Source organism: Patiria miniata, unplaced genomic scaffold, assembly GCF_015706575.1.
Source record: "Patiria miniata isolate m_02_andy unplaced genomic scaffold, ASM1570657v1 HiC_scaffold_2, whole genome shotgun sequence".
Lineage (NCBI taxonomy): Eukaryota > Metazoa > Echinodermata > Asteroidea > Valvatida > Asterinidae > Patiria > Patiria miniata.
Window position 1 is genome coordinate 12,120,763 of NW_024037058.1, and position 18,340 is coordinate 12,139,102.

Here is an 18,340-nt window from a genome sequence, read left to right on the forward strand (position 1 = left end):
GAACGCACCTGGGGCGTTGCGTTTTGAATTTAGAACTATAAAATTCTGGCTCGCATGTAGTGTTGCGCATGCCTACGTGAGGATTGTGAACGTTCAACCAATGAAACGGTAAGAGGCACTGGATTTTTAGGAGTCCACATTTTATTGTGACACTGGAAAAGTGTTTAAGACCAGCTAGCCATGTCTTTATCATCCGTTTAAGACCGGCCACGTGACGGGCTCTCGACCAATAGGAATAGCTAAACTGTCTGAGGTATTTATGAATAATTTTTAAAAATGAAATATAATTCAAACGAACAACAAACACAACGTAACAAGAAACAATAAACAAATCTTACATCGAAGGATCGAAACAAAACATTGTCCTCAAGAGGTTAGTAAAACAAGAGTGTTTATTCGTGCACCGTAAAACTTTAACTGTAAAAATTACAGTAATTTACTGGCAGCTGAGTTCCCAGCCGTTTACTGTAAATTTTACAGTAAATATTATCATACTGTATTTAAATAAAATAGTAAATTACTGTATTTTTTACAACAAGAGCAGTGCTACTGTAAAATGATCACGGTAAAGTACAGTATAATTTTACAGAAAATATTATCATACTGTTTTTAAATAAAATAGTAAATTATTGTATTTTTTACAACAAGAGCAGTGCTACTGTAAAATGATTACTGTAAAGTACTGTATAATTTATACAGTAGTGGTGATCATACTGTTAAGTAATTAACAGTAATTTACAGCTAACTTTACAGTAATCTTGAAAGTTTACAGTAGGGCCTACTGATCCAGTAAAAAATTTACAAAAATTGCACACAGATGACAACTGTTCCTCGTTTGAAACTTTTATTCTCTTTATTGCGTGAAATTTGAACAATGATAACTAATAATACGAGAAAGATTTTTTATTATGTTCAAATAATTCAAATATTTAGTTAAGAACAAATGTTGAAACACAATTAGACATCTTTCTATTCTTCAATTGAATTGATTGTTCAAAATCATTTGTTATTCCAAGGGTTTTTAACTAATAAACCACATCTTGTTCTTTTTCAGAACAATTGTACAGATGTTAAGAAAAGGTTTACACATTCCACAAAATTGTGTATACAGAACATTATTGCCTGTGGTGACCTTAGTACTGGACAAGGCCATTCTAAGTGTTACAACAATTTTCTGTGATTATATTTATGTTATCATTTGTTTTATTAATTTAATGAGTGGATATACATGTACTAGCACATTTTCTAGATAGCTGTGGGTTTATCCGTGGATGGTTTTTATTTGGCGTGTCGCATCTGAAGGCTTATCTCTTTGGAGATCACACAGAAATAGTAATTACACATTTAAATATATTTTTCAAGGTAAAATCAGGCCTGGGTAATAGATCTTGTACCTTTAAGTGACTCGTTTTGGTAAACTTTGGATTCACATGGAGTAAAACTTTTTGAACTCTTGATACTCTCATCAAAGTTTATCTGTGGCATTCGTCATTCTTTAGATCTTTCAACAATATAATCACTTCCACTTATAGTCTACACGTTTGCAAACAAAATGTTGCAACATGGCAATTGATCTTTTCTCTCTTCCTCTGAACGTCCTGACCTGTGCGTTTGATTTCCCCTCTTCTTGTGCATTTGGTCCCACATTCCAGATTCTCATGAAGCATCTGTAAGGCAATATACATGTAATTTTGTTATAAGGTACCAGTGTTGAAAAGTGCAATTGAAATATTGGGGTGAACCATTTGTTGAAGTTTGGTTCTTGTCATATTTCCCAAGGTATGCAACCTTGGGAAATATGACTAGAACCAAACTCCACTGTTTGACTTGACTATAGGCTTCATCAGGGGACCCCCCCCCCCCCCCCCCCTCAGTGTGACCCAGGGATTTGCTAAAAATGACAAAATCCACAGGTTAGAATTTAAGTCATGTACAACCTTTTCCAGTCAGTGTGATATGAACTATTTTGTTCAACTAACTAGAGTAGCTAGTTTCAGTAGTGATGGGGGGGGGGCACTCAAGATAGGGGCTCTACGATTTTCGGCGTGGCATTTCGGCTATTGTATAAGGTGTTTCTCGGGGGAACTAAATAGTGGGGATGGGAGGGAATACGCCCCCTTCACTCTTGAGTACATGTACTTCATACATCAGTGAATAGACAACAATGAGTAAATGCTCTGATTTGAGTAGGAACAGCATTCGATATAGATCACAACATAATTACCTCTGTACGAATTCTAACGTGGCGGGTTCTACTTGGTACTCCGAATTGAGAACATGAATAGCAGGACAGGAAGGCTAGACCTGTCTGTAGAGACACTATTATAACGACTCTGCCTTCCGTAGAAAACATCCACTTGTGTGCAGTCAAAATGGAAGTCACTGGAAAAGATAAATTAAACCATAGAGCAAGGACAAGTCCTTGCTCTATGATTAAACAAATCAATAATAAATTGGATCTTGAGATATTTACAATTTCTGAACAACTGATCAAGAGATGGAGGAGAATTTCTTTCTCGTTTCTTTAACAAAGCCCAGAACAACCGAGGTGTAGACGATATAAAAATGCATACTCGGTCGTATATGTATCGCTATCGGAATGTGGATTAACTGACAACATCAGTTGGTCTGGAAACTTATTTTAAAACATCTTATTCTTAAACACAAAAGGTCCTAGAATGCGAGGAAATGAAGTGGAATTAATAAGGAACTTGAAAATGTCAAGTCTTCAAACAAAATTGAATATGAAATAACCATGGGAACGACAGCAAGGAGATTATTAATTCGCTTCTTATCGGCCAATATCATGATGACTTTGAAGCCATGTTTGCGAAGGGGAAGAAAACTTTACAAATCAATAAAAATGCATTGGGAAAAGTAAAAAGAAAATAAACAAACAAGACTCACCTATGAAAGGGGGTCCACCATTCCTACGTATATATGCAGAGGAACCAGATGATCTTTACAAGAAACTGAATATTGTAGCTCAATTTATAATGATGGAACGAAGCATGCAGCATAGCAGGCAGCAGCCCTGCTTGGTGCTGACTTGTTTGGGAATGGTGATGTGGCAATGGGCAGAACTGACCAATACATGTACACTCTAGCCACCCGATCCCGCCAAAGTGTAACGGTCGCAACGTGGCACTCCCAGGGGAAAACCGGGGCACAGCCAGCACGACCACAGCAAGGCCGAACGGGTTCAAGGAGAAACTTCTGCTGGGGCAGTCAACTTAATTACCCCACTACACTATAGCCAACAACAGGATACATGCATAAACGAAATTATTGAACATTGAAAATCATATAGGGCCTATATACTAGACTTCATACGAATACAATACCTTAAAAATAAATAAAGGGAAGCAACAGAAAAAAATTAAACTAAACTAAGTGGGAAAATTTGAAGTGATCCGATACAAAAAATGTTGGGCCTGTATGTACATGTAGAGATTGAAGCAAACATTTATCTTGCACGGATTATACTACCAACATGTACACATTCAGGGAACAGAATAACCAACACTTCAGATGTGCAAAAAAACCAAGATAGCACGCGCAAGACGATAGCAGCCTAAAATAATTATGGGCATGTTGTCTACGTAATTAAGTTTACAGTATTTCACTCTAAAAATTAATTTGTCATTTTGACTAAAAAAAAATTGTCCAGTGATATGTCTCGTACGACTTACCTAAATTAGTCACAGAGTATTGATGACTAATGACTATAGATTAGTCAAGAGTCAGACTCAGACTAGAAATTATAGTCATATGACAAGAATAGAAACCTGCTTGATACGACTAATCTGTAGTCAAGCGACTTGCACGATTTGTAACTGAATTTCTGACTAATCACACTTTAGTCCAGACAATATCCATTGAATTAGCACTTTTTTGTGTCCGTTCTAGTGTCCTTAATGGTACACCATAATGTGTACATCTCCGGATCACAATGGGGTCACAGCTGACTTGTATCTCACTCGTTGTGCAATTGGATCACAGGGCCAGTGTTTAGCTCCTTGCATCTACCACTGCATGATCATGCTCACACCTGCAAAAGAAACACACAGAGAAAATCTTTCTTTTTTTGTTGCATATTATTTATTTTTCTCCTCGTTTTTTTTTTACTCAAAATGTAATGTCCATATTTCAAAATTAACAAAATCGTGAAATGTTATTAATCATGCAATAGTTCCCCTCCTATCTTTGGTATATTTAGTTTAGGAATTGGTACATGAATTGTTTGGCACAACAGACTCACTAGTGTGTTGCAAAGAAATTGCACAACGACATGGCTTATACGTATCTATTAGGCCTACCGCATACGGTTTTGCAGCATAAAGATGTGCCTAAGTACAAGCATAAAATTGTGTAAGAGTCTCACTCGGTATCTATAGGCTACAGCTTATTCTTACTAATTCAACCTACTTCCCTCACAACCGTACTCTCATTTCATAACTCATGTCCAATTAACAACTCCATACGAAATCATAGTTTGCCTACCTTCGTCATGGTTGAAATGGAGGAAGGAAGATGTCCGTTTAATGGCTGCCTGACAAACTGAGTGTAACATATCCGTATTCACGTACGCCTAACAAAACATCATCGATGAGTCCCGCTTCTTTTAAACACATCAACGGCGGGAAAATAACAAACTTCATTAGTCAGAAGGAATATATGACTAATTTTGACAAGTATTCGATCTTTCTTCAGAGACATTGACTGCGCGTCATTTGTCAAAACCACCACTGATGGCTAATTTAGGTTAGTCAATGACTTTCTTATTCACGTAACTAATGTACATTAGTCAAAATGACAACTTATTTTAGTCATCACTGACGGCAAATTAGTCTTCCATAACAGATAATTAGTCATTCAGAAATTACTAAACAAAGTTATTCATTTTGACAAACAAAGAGGCCTCAATGACGAATTAATTTTTAGAGTTATACTGTCAAAATATTTAACAGTAAATTACTGTGAAAATTACTGTATACTTGTAATTTTTACAGTATTTTACAGCTAAACCAACGGCTCCCAACAAGGCACTGTACTTTACAGTAAATTACTGTGAAACAAGTATACAGCATGTTACTGTAGGAAATTACAGTAAGATACTGTCCAAATTACAGAAAAGTTTTACAGTGTGTACGTGTGTCGTTTAGTTGCTTTTTAACGAAAAAGTTACTCAGTAACTCGAATGCGATTGTGACTGGCGACGGTGATGAGTCATTTTGTACTGGGAATGTTGCAACCGGACGCCATTTCAGTTGTGCATATTAGTCTGGAGAGTCACTGTAGGCCTATGCATTTCCTATGATTCCTGTTTTGGTTTTTAAATGTGTTGCTTTTGCTAATCAATAAAACATGGAAAGAAAAAATTGAAATGTTTCTCAGTCCCGGATTCATGTCTTATAAATCTTCCCATGGTCAATCCCCAAGTTACATCACTGATAGCCTCACCCTGTACAACTTGAATGGATCTGAAGATCGCAGGAGACTCCGCTCTTCTTCTGATGTCACCCGACTGGTTGTTCCTCGTTCCAACAAGAAGGCGGGTGACAATTCACTCTCTGTTGTTGCCCCTAAATTGTGGAATCAACTACCGGTTGACATCAGGGAAGCTGCGTCTACAGCGATCTTCAAGCGCCTACTCAAAACACACTTATTTCCCGATGTATAATAGTTGTTTGTTTTTTTGTTTGTTTTTGGATATGATTTCTTTGTAATTTTCAGTTAAACTGTTTAAGCTCTTTGTTGTGAGGCGCTGTGATCGTTGTAGAGCGCCATATAAATGCTTGGTATTCTTATTATTTATTATTACCATTTTTCAATGAATGACCATGACCTTCATTGAGATGATAAGGAAAAAGTGGCGTCCCAACCGCGGTTGCAACATTCTTCTCCTTCCGCGAATATAATTGTTCATGTCAGAATTCGAAATACCGATGGTTATTCTAGAATCCAGGGGCGGCGGAACCGGGGGGGGGGGGGGGGGGCAGGGGAGGGGGATTACCCAAGTGCATGCCCCTCTTGTTGTGCCTCCTCTAGCATAAATGTTTGTTTTTTGTTTGGATATGATTTCTTTGTAATTTTCAGTAACTGTTTAAGCTCTTTGTTGTGAGGCGCTGTGATCGTTGTAGAGCGCCATTTAAATGCTTGGTATTATTATTATTTATTATTACCATTTTTCAATGAATGACCATGACCTTCATTGAGATGATAAGGGGTCATTCCATGTCAGACCAACGCACTTTTTTACCTCATGTCTTCCGATTTTGATAAAAATTGCTGTGCTTGTAGGTCCTGATGAGCAATGAATGCACACCAATTTTTAGCCCGATCCGACCTACCATGTGGTCAGGGCAGAAACCACAAAAAACTGACATTTTTAGAGTAAAATACCACCCTTTTGGTATAAATATGTCAAAACTATGGCAATTTTCATCGAATATATGTGAATTTGGTATTAAAATAATGAGGATTGCATGCTCAAAGCACTTCTTTTGTCAAAATTAAAGTTTGTGAAAAGTAGGTCAAATGACCTTTCATATGCTATCGTGACCTTTGACCCATTTTTTGTAATAATGTATCATTCCGAAAATCAACGAAATAAAAATAACTTGCTAGAGCATGTCTTCCTCTATTAGAATCTACTAAAAATCAGTTGCGGTCTTCAAAATTTACAACTTTATGACTATTTTTGTACAGTTGGTAGGTTACAAATGAGTCAATTTATAGACTTTACATAAGAAATACACCAACACAACTTACTATTAGGGGCGTGGCAACCATATAGGAAAAAAAGGGCGGGGTTTTCATTATGCCCACCCTGGAAATATTGTTCCCACACTCATAGAGAAATGGAACTTTCCACAAACATTGACATTCATGAGAAAACAAATTCCAGATGTGGAGCCATCTCGAACACACCCTTTTAGGGGCGTGGCAACCATATCAGAAAAAGGGGGGCGGGGTTTTCATTATGCCCACCCTGGAAATATTGTTCCCACATTCATAGAGAAATGGAACTTTTCACAGACATTGACATTCATGATAAAAACAATTCAAGATGTAGAGCCATCGCAAACACACCCTTTTAGGGGCGTGGCAGCCATATTAAAAAAAGGGGGGCGGGGTTCTCATTATGCCCAACATGGGAAAAATGTGCCCACATCTCATAAACGAATGAAGCTAATTTCCACAGAAATTTTAAATACTCACGAGATAAAAATCACACGTGGAGCCATCGTAAACACACCCTTTTAGGGGCGTGGCAGCCATAATAAAATGGGGGGGGGTAGTCATGATGCCCCTATAAAAGAAAGTTCTTATGTAGAGCCACAGAAAACTCATGCTTTTAGAGGTGTGAGGGGCCTACTCACTGTGCCCACAATTGCATTTTTATATTTTGTTGTTGATTTCTTATAATGTTGATTGGCCCATAACCTATATTATTTGGTAATACAATGACTTACCCCAAAGAGCATGGGTAAGTACCGGTAGGCTAACCCGTGTTATATTGTTCAATGTGTGTACTTGCACCTATATTATCATTCACATCTAAATTCCAGAGTGATTTCATAATTACAAATACACAGCACACAATGGCAGCCCTAAACTCTAACATTTAACATTAAAGGGCGATGGAAATCCTTTTTTTACGGGGGGCGGGGGGGGGGGAGTGTAAAATCCCCCTACCTCTTACCTGTTGCGCCGCATTGACAGCAGATTGGGTAACAACACGATGTACTCGCCTCACAAAGTGGTGGACACGTCAACTATGACTTCACATTCAATGAATCTGTGTACCCCCACCACACAACACCTCTGTTCTCTTTAAAATGGTATATCAAGCTCTTATGAGTGTTTTTTTTTACCCCGACCAAATCCATTAAAAAAAATGTGTTTTGAATGGGTAAAGAGAAAAAGCAGGAATCTTGCAGTTGAACTGGAAAGAATAGGTGTGTCACGTCTTCGTCTTGAGTTGAGATTCTTGCTTTGGGAACTGGTTGAAGCATGCACTGGAGCATGCTTGGAGCATGGTTGGAGCTGGTCATGTGATGTGGGTGTCATCGGGAGTCCTGTGTAAAGGAGTTAGAAAGAAAAGAATAACGACTAAGGTGAAGAAACTTGTAAAAAAAATACATCGGCTAACAATAGCTACAAATAAATTAGACAGGTGTTGCAATACCCCATTTATGCGGAATGCACTACTGAAGTACTAACCAAACATGCCAAACAACGAAACATGTCTTATATGTTGTATTTTTGTGACCCCCCCCCCCCCCGCATGTGATTTTATCTCCGCAGAACAGCAGAGACACTGAACAGTCATCAATGTGTTAGTTTCCTCTTTATCCTGCTTGGGTTCATGTCTGTTGTCGAGTCATTTGATTTTCTGCCAGAGTGTATTCTCTAAGATCCACTATTCTAACTGTGTTGGTTTCAGGTTTTAGTCTTTGCCTGTATTTTTTGGTTTTTGGCCTGAGGTTTGAACTTGATCACGTCTTTAATTTTGATTTGAGGGTTTCTTTATTAAGTTGGTTATTGGTCTTTGATTTGCAGTAAATTAATTTTGTTTTGCCTATGAGTATGAAAGTCATTTCTTTAAAGGAAGTTTTTAGTATGATTTGCCGTGTTCTAAGATTACCACAAAGATTTAGTTTGCATCATTTGTATGGAATGAATGTACATTTCATGGCCTATATACAAATGCAGCAGTTTTTTTCCAGCTAGTAGGCCTATAGGCCTAGGCCTAAAACAAACTAGGCTAAAGCAAAATCCAAAAATAAACTACAAACAAAGCCGAGTTGTGAAACCAAACGTTGACAAAGTTCTACAAACATTTTCGGGTAATCCTTACCTTTAGGACCCCTTTCCTATATAAGGTTAAAAGGCTCACCAAAACAGCTGACTAAATGACAATCAAAAGTGACATTCTGATATTTCTTGGCACATTTGAACATTTGGCAATGACACCTCTTGAATATCAGCAGGTTTAATTTTGTAGAAAGAGGGCAGGGCTTTGATTTATGAGGGGTTAAAGACGACGATGACAAACAGAAAATATATTAAAAAAGCAAGATGGCGAACTGCAAAAACAGTCACATTTTCTTTGAAAGTGCTTTCAAAATTCTAACTAACATGAGTTTGTCTGAAGAAAAAAAGACTTCTTTAGCCTGCAAAAGTCACTTTGGTACTGGACAGTCATCTGCAAAAGTCAGTTTTGAACAGAACTCATACAAAATAGAGGTGTCCTAAAAGTAAGGATTACCAATTTTCGGGTACATGTTCCAAGTGAGGCCTGTATTTACGGAGGTCATGGAGTAAATTGGCCACATTAAGCCTAGCTAAGTAAACCCACGGCCAAACTCTCGATGTCCGAGGCCTCCCCCCGTTATTCCTCCATGCCCGTACAACCCTCCCCGTACTACCATCAGACTACGCCATCATTGGACACTCACAAACTCACACTTTTCACAAACAACAATGCTTCTCATTGCCAATGGCGTTCGAAAGAATACCACTTTTCACAAACAACAATATATATCATAAATGAGACTTACCGTTCACAAGGGCGGATCCAGAACACAATTTTGGGGGGGCCAAAAAAATTTTGGTTCCCCCAAAAAGTGGGTCAAAAAAATTACGGCGTGGGGTTCGGGGCCCGCTTAAGGGCCCTGAAAATTTTTTGGATTCTAGATGCTCTGTGGTGCGATCTGAGGCAATTTCTGACCACTTTAACCAACGTTTTTTTTGAGGAAAACATGGTGGTGTACTCATTGCCTGCCTTTATTGCGATGTCAAAAAGTGGGTCCAAAAAATTACGGCGTGGGGTTCGGGGCCTGCTTAAGGGCCCCGAAATTTTTTTGGATTCTAGATGCTCTGTGGTGTGATCTGAGGCGATTTCTGACCAATTAACCAATGTTTTTTTTGAGGAAAACATGGTGGTGTACTCATTGCCTGCCTTTATTGAGATGTCAAAAAGTGGGTCAAAAAATTACGGCGTGGGGTTCGGGGCCCGCTTAAGGGCCCCGAAAATTTTTTGGATTCTAGATGCTCTGTGGTGCGATCTGAGGCAATTTCTGACCACTTTAACCAATGTTGTTTTTTTGAGGAAAAGATGGTGGTGTACTCATTGCCTGCCGTTATTGCGATGTCACATAAAAAATAAAAAATAAATGATTTCGTTTTTGGGGGGCCATGGCCCCCTTTGGCCCCCCCCCCCCTGGATCCGCCCTTGACCGTTCAAAGAGAAAACTGGAGCAAGGAACAGATACATCAACCATGTCAACGACGCTGTGCTGAAGAAATGTGGGGCAAGTTGCATGCGCTGCATGCTCATAACGAACGTATACGTGGCACGTCAATTATCCGGCCCGTACGCGTACGCTGCATGCTCTCATAACGAACGTATACGTACGACGTGTCCATACGCAAGATGGCCGGCGCGGCCGGCCCAATGGGGAAGGGAATTATGGGAAATAGGGTGGAAATAGCCGGGCCCCGTTCCGCATCCCCCGCGGCCAACGGGCGCGGGCGGGACGGGAGACCGGTCGGGAAAATGGCAGCGCTCTCCAATTATTTTCGCGATTGTAGTATAGATGTAAGATGTATTGCGTGTAGATGTGTGTGTATTGTGCATGTACATGTATATACGTGCAGTGACGATCGTGAGCTAGCAAATCGCACATTGCCGCGATGAGACCCATCAGCAGTGCGAGATTTTGTCTAGGAATTTAAGAGTATGGATGGAAATCAGTTTGAGCTGCAGTAGTGCTTTGAAAAATAGCCACCACCAACACAAAATTTCAAAAATGTTTTGGAAGCCTGGGAGTTTATAGACCGCTTGCAGACGCGTTCGATAATGGACGTATATCTATCCATGCACATTTTGACCCACAACATGGCGTCGCGCACCTTCGCGCGTCAATTATCGATCGCGTCTGCAAGCGGTCTATAGTAAGATTAGTATTAGTAACTTTTAAGCACCGTTCATATTTTTGTTTGTGTGAATCGTTTCGTTCTCTCTGCAAACATGCAAAAGTAATAACATCACACACAGAAAAAGACATTATTGAATCAATCACGTATGGATTATATTATTTAATGACCAGACATTTTTTCCTTATTTTTGCCCCATTTGTCTTCTTTACTGAAGCAACAATATTTGCAAACATTACAGAAATTACAGTACATAAAATGTACATGCCCTATATACGGATATACGCGCAGTACCATGTATGATCTATACAAGTACATTTGTACATGTACAACGAGAGATCTATGTCTGTTTGCAACAGAACATAGGGCTTTTCCGCATTATACTTTCTTTTTTTATCAATAACACGTCCCAGACAATGCATGTACAATGTTTCAAAGTATACGGTACAAGAATTGTCTAATATATTATGTAGCGTCTGTGAGATATATTATAGGAAGAAATAAATCCATATTAAATCAGTCGTATCGGACTACCTTCATATGCAATTTTGACCCATTAATTCGGACTGATAGTTTTCTCAATATGAGACTTTAAAAATGCACGTTTATGATGACGTCACATGCCTTACGATGACGTCATCTTGATAAAACTTTGCAATGCACATTTTTGCATTAAGGTCAATCCAATGAAAGGAAGTGTTAAATTTTGGAAGCGGAACAAAATTGTAAATATTAAAACAATCATTAAAAAATCATGCGATGACGTCATGGTGACGTCATTTCGGATTCTGCATACTATAGTACCATTATCTAGCTATCCACCAAGTTTTATGACGATCAGACGTAGCAAATATCCTAATAGCAAATTTGTTGAGCTTCACGTACCATGGGGGTCTATATTCGTGCGTATATTCAATAAGGGATGATCAAGCCTATAATAATGATTTTGGCTTCGTACTAACCCTTAATTGTTGCCCTATTTTGAGTAAGGGACGTATACATGTGGGAGAATACCCCGATTTAGGAATTAGTAATTTTCGCCGGCGTGTAGGGGATGTCTTTAAGGTTTTACAGCTGAGAGGCCATAATTATAATTATAATGAGTCATTTTATAATTTTAAGTTAGTTTAAATGCACCACATTCAAAGTCCGTAACCGACTACACAACCAGGCTGCACATTTGCAAAGCAGTGATGTCATATCCCGTTGGGATTCGTACCAAAAAAACATATAGCCTTTTGTTGAAAAAGAAAGATTGATCCAGTTTGAAATTTGTATATCCTCCTAACCAACCGGAGTCATTTACATGCAATTCGAAGTCCCATATTATATCTCTGGATTCAAGAATCGTGTCCCCCTCCGTGCATGCATGCGCTGAGTAACCCCGGTACACGTCCCTGGATGTTACTTTATATGTACTCAATGCAGCGAACTATGCATCATGGTGCTACACACAGAAAACAAATACAACAGTATTCCTGTGCCGTATTGACACAATCATTATGGGATATATGCCGTATCAGTAAGTAACTCGGTCGCCGTCATTCTATTTGACGTCATAAACACAAGTAAATTTAACATTAAAAATATCCTAATAACACATTTTTTTGAGGTTCACGTTCCATGGGGGTCTATTTTCGTGGGGGTCGTATATTCAATGGGGGATGATCAAGCCTATAATACTGATTTTGGCTTCGTACTAACCCTTAATTGTTGCACTATTTTGAGTAAGGGACGTATACATGTGGGAGAATACCCCGATTTAGGAATTAGTAATTTTCGCCGGCGTGTAGGGGATGTCTTTAAGGTTTTACAGCTGAGAGGCCATAATTATAACTATAATGAGTCATTTTATAATTTTTAAGTTAGTTTAAATGCGCCACATAACTCTAAGTGTTCTGCTTCTTTATTTATTAATAATCAAACGAGAACGATGCTCAATTTTCTGCATGCGCTGTTGGGCCGTTCACCCTTGTGGCAAGTGGTAAGGTCCACTCGTGAGGTTGTGTACATGTAGCAAACATTAACTGTCCAATTACAATGTACGTGTTTAAAACGTCATATTCTGTTTATACATGCGCATGGAGGATATGTTTTGCCAGAAGAAGATCGGGCTGAGCAGCTAAATGCACGTAAGCAATTTTTTCTATATTGTTTTCTAAGGTATCGAAAGAAGTCTTATGAGTTTTCCTAGCTTGGAAAACCCAAGATATAATTCTCATTCGAAATTCGAAAAATCGTCAAATTTACAGAGAGCTTTAGAGCTGGAATTTCCAAAGTTAGGACGGTGCCGTGAGCGTTAATATAGGCTTTAAATTGACAAATGGGTCCTAAGCATGATACTGTCATGCCTAGGTCCCATTTGTAAACATGACAATTACATGACAGTCATATTTGACAGTTCTGTATACACGGCTCCACCCGATAGTAAAATGAAACTCTACATATGAGCAAGAAATATCCTATCAGCCTTCAGATTGCCGAATGATATAGAGACTCACAATATTTATGCAGCCTATAATTTCCTCGGTGATTCAGAGGTACTAAGTTTTTCATTGGCTAATACGGTGCCAACATTTTTTACACGTGTGTCGAAAATAGCAATACATCCGCGCTGTTTGTGTATAATATATAGCTGAGGGCACATGAGAGTCATTTACATATGAATTATATGCAGTACGAAGTCCAATGTTGTTATGTGGACATAGGGATGCAGTCTATCCACCCCATTCACTCGACGAATGGTGAACCCCAGTGAACCATACATGTAGGCAGGGAAGTTGAAAGGGAAAAGAAAAGTGTTTACATTTTTTTGAGGAAAAAAGAAGAAGCATGGGCATTTGATTTGAGATTTTATGTGGTCGCTCGTCACACAAAAAATGTTCAATCCTATTTAAGCAAGTACATGTATACATGTCGCATTCTCTAGAGCTGTGAATCACAAAAAAAGGGAAGCAAGATTTTTTTTCGCAGGTCGTTTTGTGTTGTGATGCATAATTTAACTCCTTCCGCATTTTGCTTTCAAAATATACTAGTCCGGGGGGGGGGGTTCCCAGTGCACCCCCTAGAACCCACCGCCACCGATATTTGTTTTATGCTTGGCATGTCCCCAATAGGAAAAAAGATGTTAACAGTGAAAATTTAGGGATGCTTTCTCTCAAGAGCCCACTTATCGGAACCGCCTCTGATTGAGCCTAGATGCATTTAATCCTTAGCACTAGGGTTGGAAGGGTAAGAAACAAAACGCTATAAACTAAGCAGACCTTGACCGATCTTAATCAAACTTAGCACAACTTATCTTTATGCACAGCTCTTTTAAAAAATATCTTTGGTTGTCATGAAAACAAACTGTAGAGGGCACTACAGTCAAACGAAATATACACATTTATTTTGAAAATCATTATATCCGAAAATGTCCCATCTTTAGTCATTGCAGTTAACTGTTCATGGTAAAAGCCACCAAATTCTAAAAAAAAACACATAAGTTATGTTTATCCAACTACTTTTGATCTGATTTGAGAGTTACGTCTTGGCAAATTGAAAATTTAATAACATTTGAATGAGTTAAACACCGCCCCGCTGAATCCAGGTTCTGGTATTTTTAGCGTTTGGGTTAGGAGGTGGTAAGTCAACTTCCAAATACATGAACATACTTTTTCCAATCTTGGTAAAACTTGACACAAATTTTTATGAAAAGCTCTTACAAAAAATATCTTTGGTTGTCATGGAAACCAACTGAATAGGGCGCTACAGTCAAACAAAATATATATACACATTTTTTTGAAAATTATCCAAAAATTATCATCTTTAGTCATTGCAGTTTAAAAGCCACCAAATCCTTAAAAAAAACCACCTAATTTATGATTATCCAACTACTGTTGAGCTAATTTGAGAGTTAGGTCTTGGCACTGAAATTGTAATAACATTTGAATGAGTTAAACCTGACATGGTATATGTCTTGGTCAAACTTGACATGATATATGTTCATATGTTTATCTTTAAAAAATGTCTGGAATTGCCATGGAAACCGACTATAGAGGGTGCTATATCCGGATGAATTTAATAATATATATACTTTTTTTCAATAAGTTTGAATGATATTGCAGTCTTAGTGGCAGTTAGATCAAAGAAAAATAATACTTAGAAACCTGGATGTAGTCGGCTCTAACCTGTTGGATCCATTCTTGTTGCCCCATTTCGGTAAAATATAGAAATTACTTAACTTATTGAGGATTTTGGCATCAAGTGCGTATACAATGTAGTGTTACTAATCTAAACACATAGATGGGGATTAGCACAGGGATAAAAAATACGGGAGGTGTAATCAACATAAACACATGTAACTATCAAATAACTATTGTTCCACTAAGGGGAGCAACTGTTTACATTTGTCACTGCTTCTGATGGAAACTTCTCAGAGAGTAGGTTGTTCCGAAACAGACAAGCAAACACAGTGGATCAATTACATGTACATTTGCTTGGTTAACCTTTTCTTAAACATTGTGGTTCATTTTTTCTTCTTCAAAAGAATAAGTTAAATGCTGCTCAGAGAGAAAGTAAATCTCTTTTTAAGTTTGTGAGGGTCTAAAAAGATCCAGGGGGAACTCAAGGTTTGGGACAGTATGCTCTACTCAAGGTTTGGGACAGTATTGTAACGGCGGTGCCGGGCCGCCGGCAGAGGGCGCCATGCATGGACCCACGGTGCAACCGTAGCGTTGGGACCCCTGCTGCTGGGCCAGGGAGACCCGTTGCCGGACTGCAGCGACCCAGTAGTGTGGCTTTTGTATAGCGTTCCTTTTTGTTGTGAGTTGTATAAAGAGAGAGCCTCGTGTAAAGAAAGTGGCAAGAATAAATGGCCATTGAGCCCCGAAACCCTGAAGAATAGTGTCTGTGGTTTCCTTCTTCTGGCTTGTGACAACCCAGGATCCGGTCGATGTTACATTGGTGGCGCGGCATGTCTGACGGAGGAAAAACAGGTAGAATTTTCGCCATGAATACGCCGGGTCGAGTTAGTCTGGCGTCCGACTCGCCACGCAGCGGGTACGCACGCTGGATCAGGGCCTCTCAGAGTGTCGACCAACCTAGTGAGATGGCCAGCAAAGCGTTCGTCACGTTGGATGAATCGGAGTTGAACTTTTTCAGGGTTTCGGGGAGCCAGCTAGGCCTACATGCTAAATCCCATGGGGAATCATGCCGCGCTGAGCATAGCGGCGCAACAGATGCTCCATTCCATTCGGAAGACTGCCGAGTTGCGCCTGTTGATGCAGTTGCTCTACACGGGAATCTATGGAGCGGAGCTGATGGAGTTGCTCCGCACGGGATTCAATGGAGCGGAGCGGGTAGAGTTGCTCCGCACAGGATTCAATGGAGCGGAGCCGGCGAGGTTGCTCCGCACAGGAGTCTATGGAGCGGAGCCGGCGAAGTTGCTCCACAAGGGAATCAATGGAGCGCAACCGGTTGAGTTACTTTGCACGGGATTCAATGGAAGGAGCCGGCGAAGTTGCTCCGCACGGGAATCTATGGACCGGAGCCGGTAGAGTTGCTGCGCACGGGAATCAATGAAGCAGAGCCGGTTGAGTTGCTCTGCACGGGATTCAATGGAGTTGAGCTGGCGAAAGTTGCTCCACGGGGGAGTCTATGGAGCGAAGCCGATGGAGTTGCTCTGCACGGGAATCTATGGAGCGGAGCCGATGGAATTGCTCCGCACGGGAGTCTATGGAGCGGAGCCGATGGAGTTGCTCTGCATGGGAGTCAAAGGAGCGGAGCCGGAGAGGTTGCTCCGCACGGGATTTAATGGAGCAGAGTCGGCGAAGTTGCTCCGCACGGGAGTCTGTGGGGCGGAGCCGGTAGAGTTGCTCCGCACTGGATTCAATTGAGCGGAGCCGGCGAAGTTGCTCCGCAAGGGAGTCTGTGGGGCGGAGCCGATGGAGTTGCTCCGCACGGGTGCCAATGGAGTTGCTCCGCACGGGAGTCAATGGAGCGGAGCCGGCGAGGCTGCTCCGCATGGGAGTCTATGGAGCGGAGCCAATGGAGTTGCTCTGCACGGGAGTCAATGGAGCGGAGCCGGCGAGGTTGCACTGCATGGGAATCAATGGAGCGGAGCTGATGGAGTTGCTCCGCATGGGAGTCAAAGGAGCGGAGCCGGCAAGGTTGCTCCGCATGGGAATCAATGTAGCGGAGCCAATGGAGTTGCTCCGCACCAGATTCAATGGAGTGGAGCCGGTAGAGTTGCTCCGCACGGGATTCAATGGAGTGGAGCCGGCGAGGTTGCTCCGCACAGGAATTTATGGAGCGGCGCCGGTGGAGTTGCTCCACATGGGAATCAATGGAGCGGAGCCGTTTGAGTTACTCTGCACGGGATTCAATGGAGTGGAGCCGGCGAAGTTGCTCCACACAGGAATCAATGGAGCGGAGCCAGTTGAGTTACTTTGCAAGGGATTCAATGGAAGGAGCCGGCGAAGTTGCTCCGCATGGGTTTCAATAGAGCGGAGCCGGCGAAGTTGCTCCGTACGGGAATCTATGGACCGGAGCCGGTAGAGTTGCTGCGCACGGGAATCAATGGAGCGGAGCCGGTTGAGTTGCTCTGCACAGGATTCAATGGAGTTGAGCTGGTGAAAGTTGCTCCGCGCGGGAGTCTATAGAGCGGAGCGAATGGAGTTGCTCTGCACGTGAGTCAATGGAGCGGAGCCGGTGAGGTTGCACTGCATGGAAATCAATGGAGTGGAGCCGATGGAGTTGCTCCGCACGGGAGTCAAAGGAGCGGAGCCGGCGAGGTTGCTCCGCACGGGAATCAATGTAGCGGAGCCGATGGAGTTGCTCCGCACGAGATTCAATGGAGTGGAGCCGGTAGAGTTGCTCCGCACGGGAATCTATGGACCGGAGCCGGTAGAGTTGCTGCGCACGGGAATCAATGGAGCGGAGCCGGTTGAGTTGCTCTGCACAGGATTCAATGGAGTTGAGCTGGTGAAAGTTGCTCCGCGCGGGAGTCTATGGAGCGGAGCGAATGGAGTTGCTCTGCACGTGAGTCAATGGAGCGGAGCCGGCGAGGTTGCACTGCATGGAAATCAATGGAGCGGAGCCGATATAGTTGCTCCGCATGGGAGTCAAAGGAGCGGAGCCGGCGAGGTTGCTCCGCACGGGAATCAATGTAGCGGAGCCGATGGAGTTGCTCCGCACGAGATTCAATGGAGCGGAGCCGGTGGAGTTGCTCCACACGGGAATCAATGGAGCGGAGCCGGTTGAGTTACTCTGCACAGGATTCAATGGAGTGGAGCTGATGGAGTTGCTCCGCACGAGATTCAATGGAGCGGAGCCGGTAGAGTTGCTCCGCACGGGATTCAATGGAGTGGAGCCGGCGAGGTTGCTCCGCACAGGAATTTATGGAGCGGAGCCG

At 41.3% G+C, this 18,340-nt stretch overlaps 1 long non-coding RNA gene across 1 annotated transcript; it reads right to left on the bottom strand.

Annotated features, from left to right (window-relative positions):
- Positions 1 to 776: 776 nt before the first annotated feature.
- On the bottom strand, positions 777 to 3,221 carry LOC119726926. Its single transcript, XR_005270865.1, has 3 exons — positions 2,908 to 3,221; positions 2,225 to 2,382; positions 777 to 1,667 (listed from the first exon to the last, which is right to left on the bottom strand). It is a non-coding gene; the product is annotated as an uncharacterized LOC119726926 (long non-coding RNA).
- Positions 3,222 to 18,340: the final 15,119 nt, after the last annotated feature.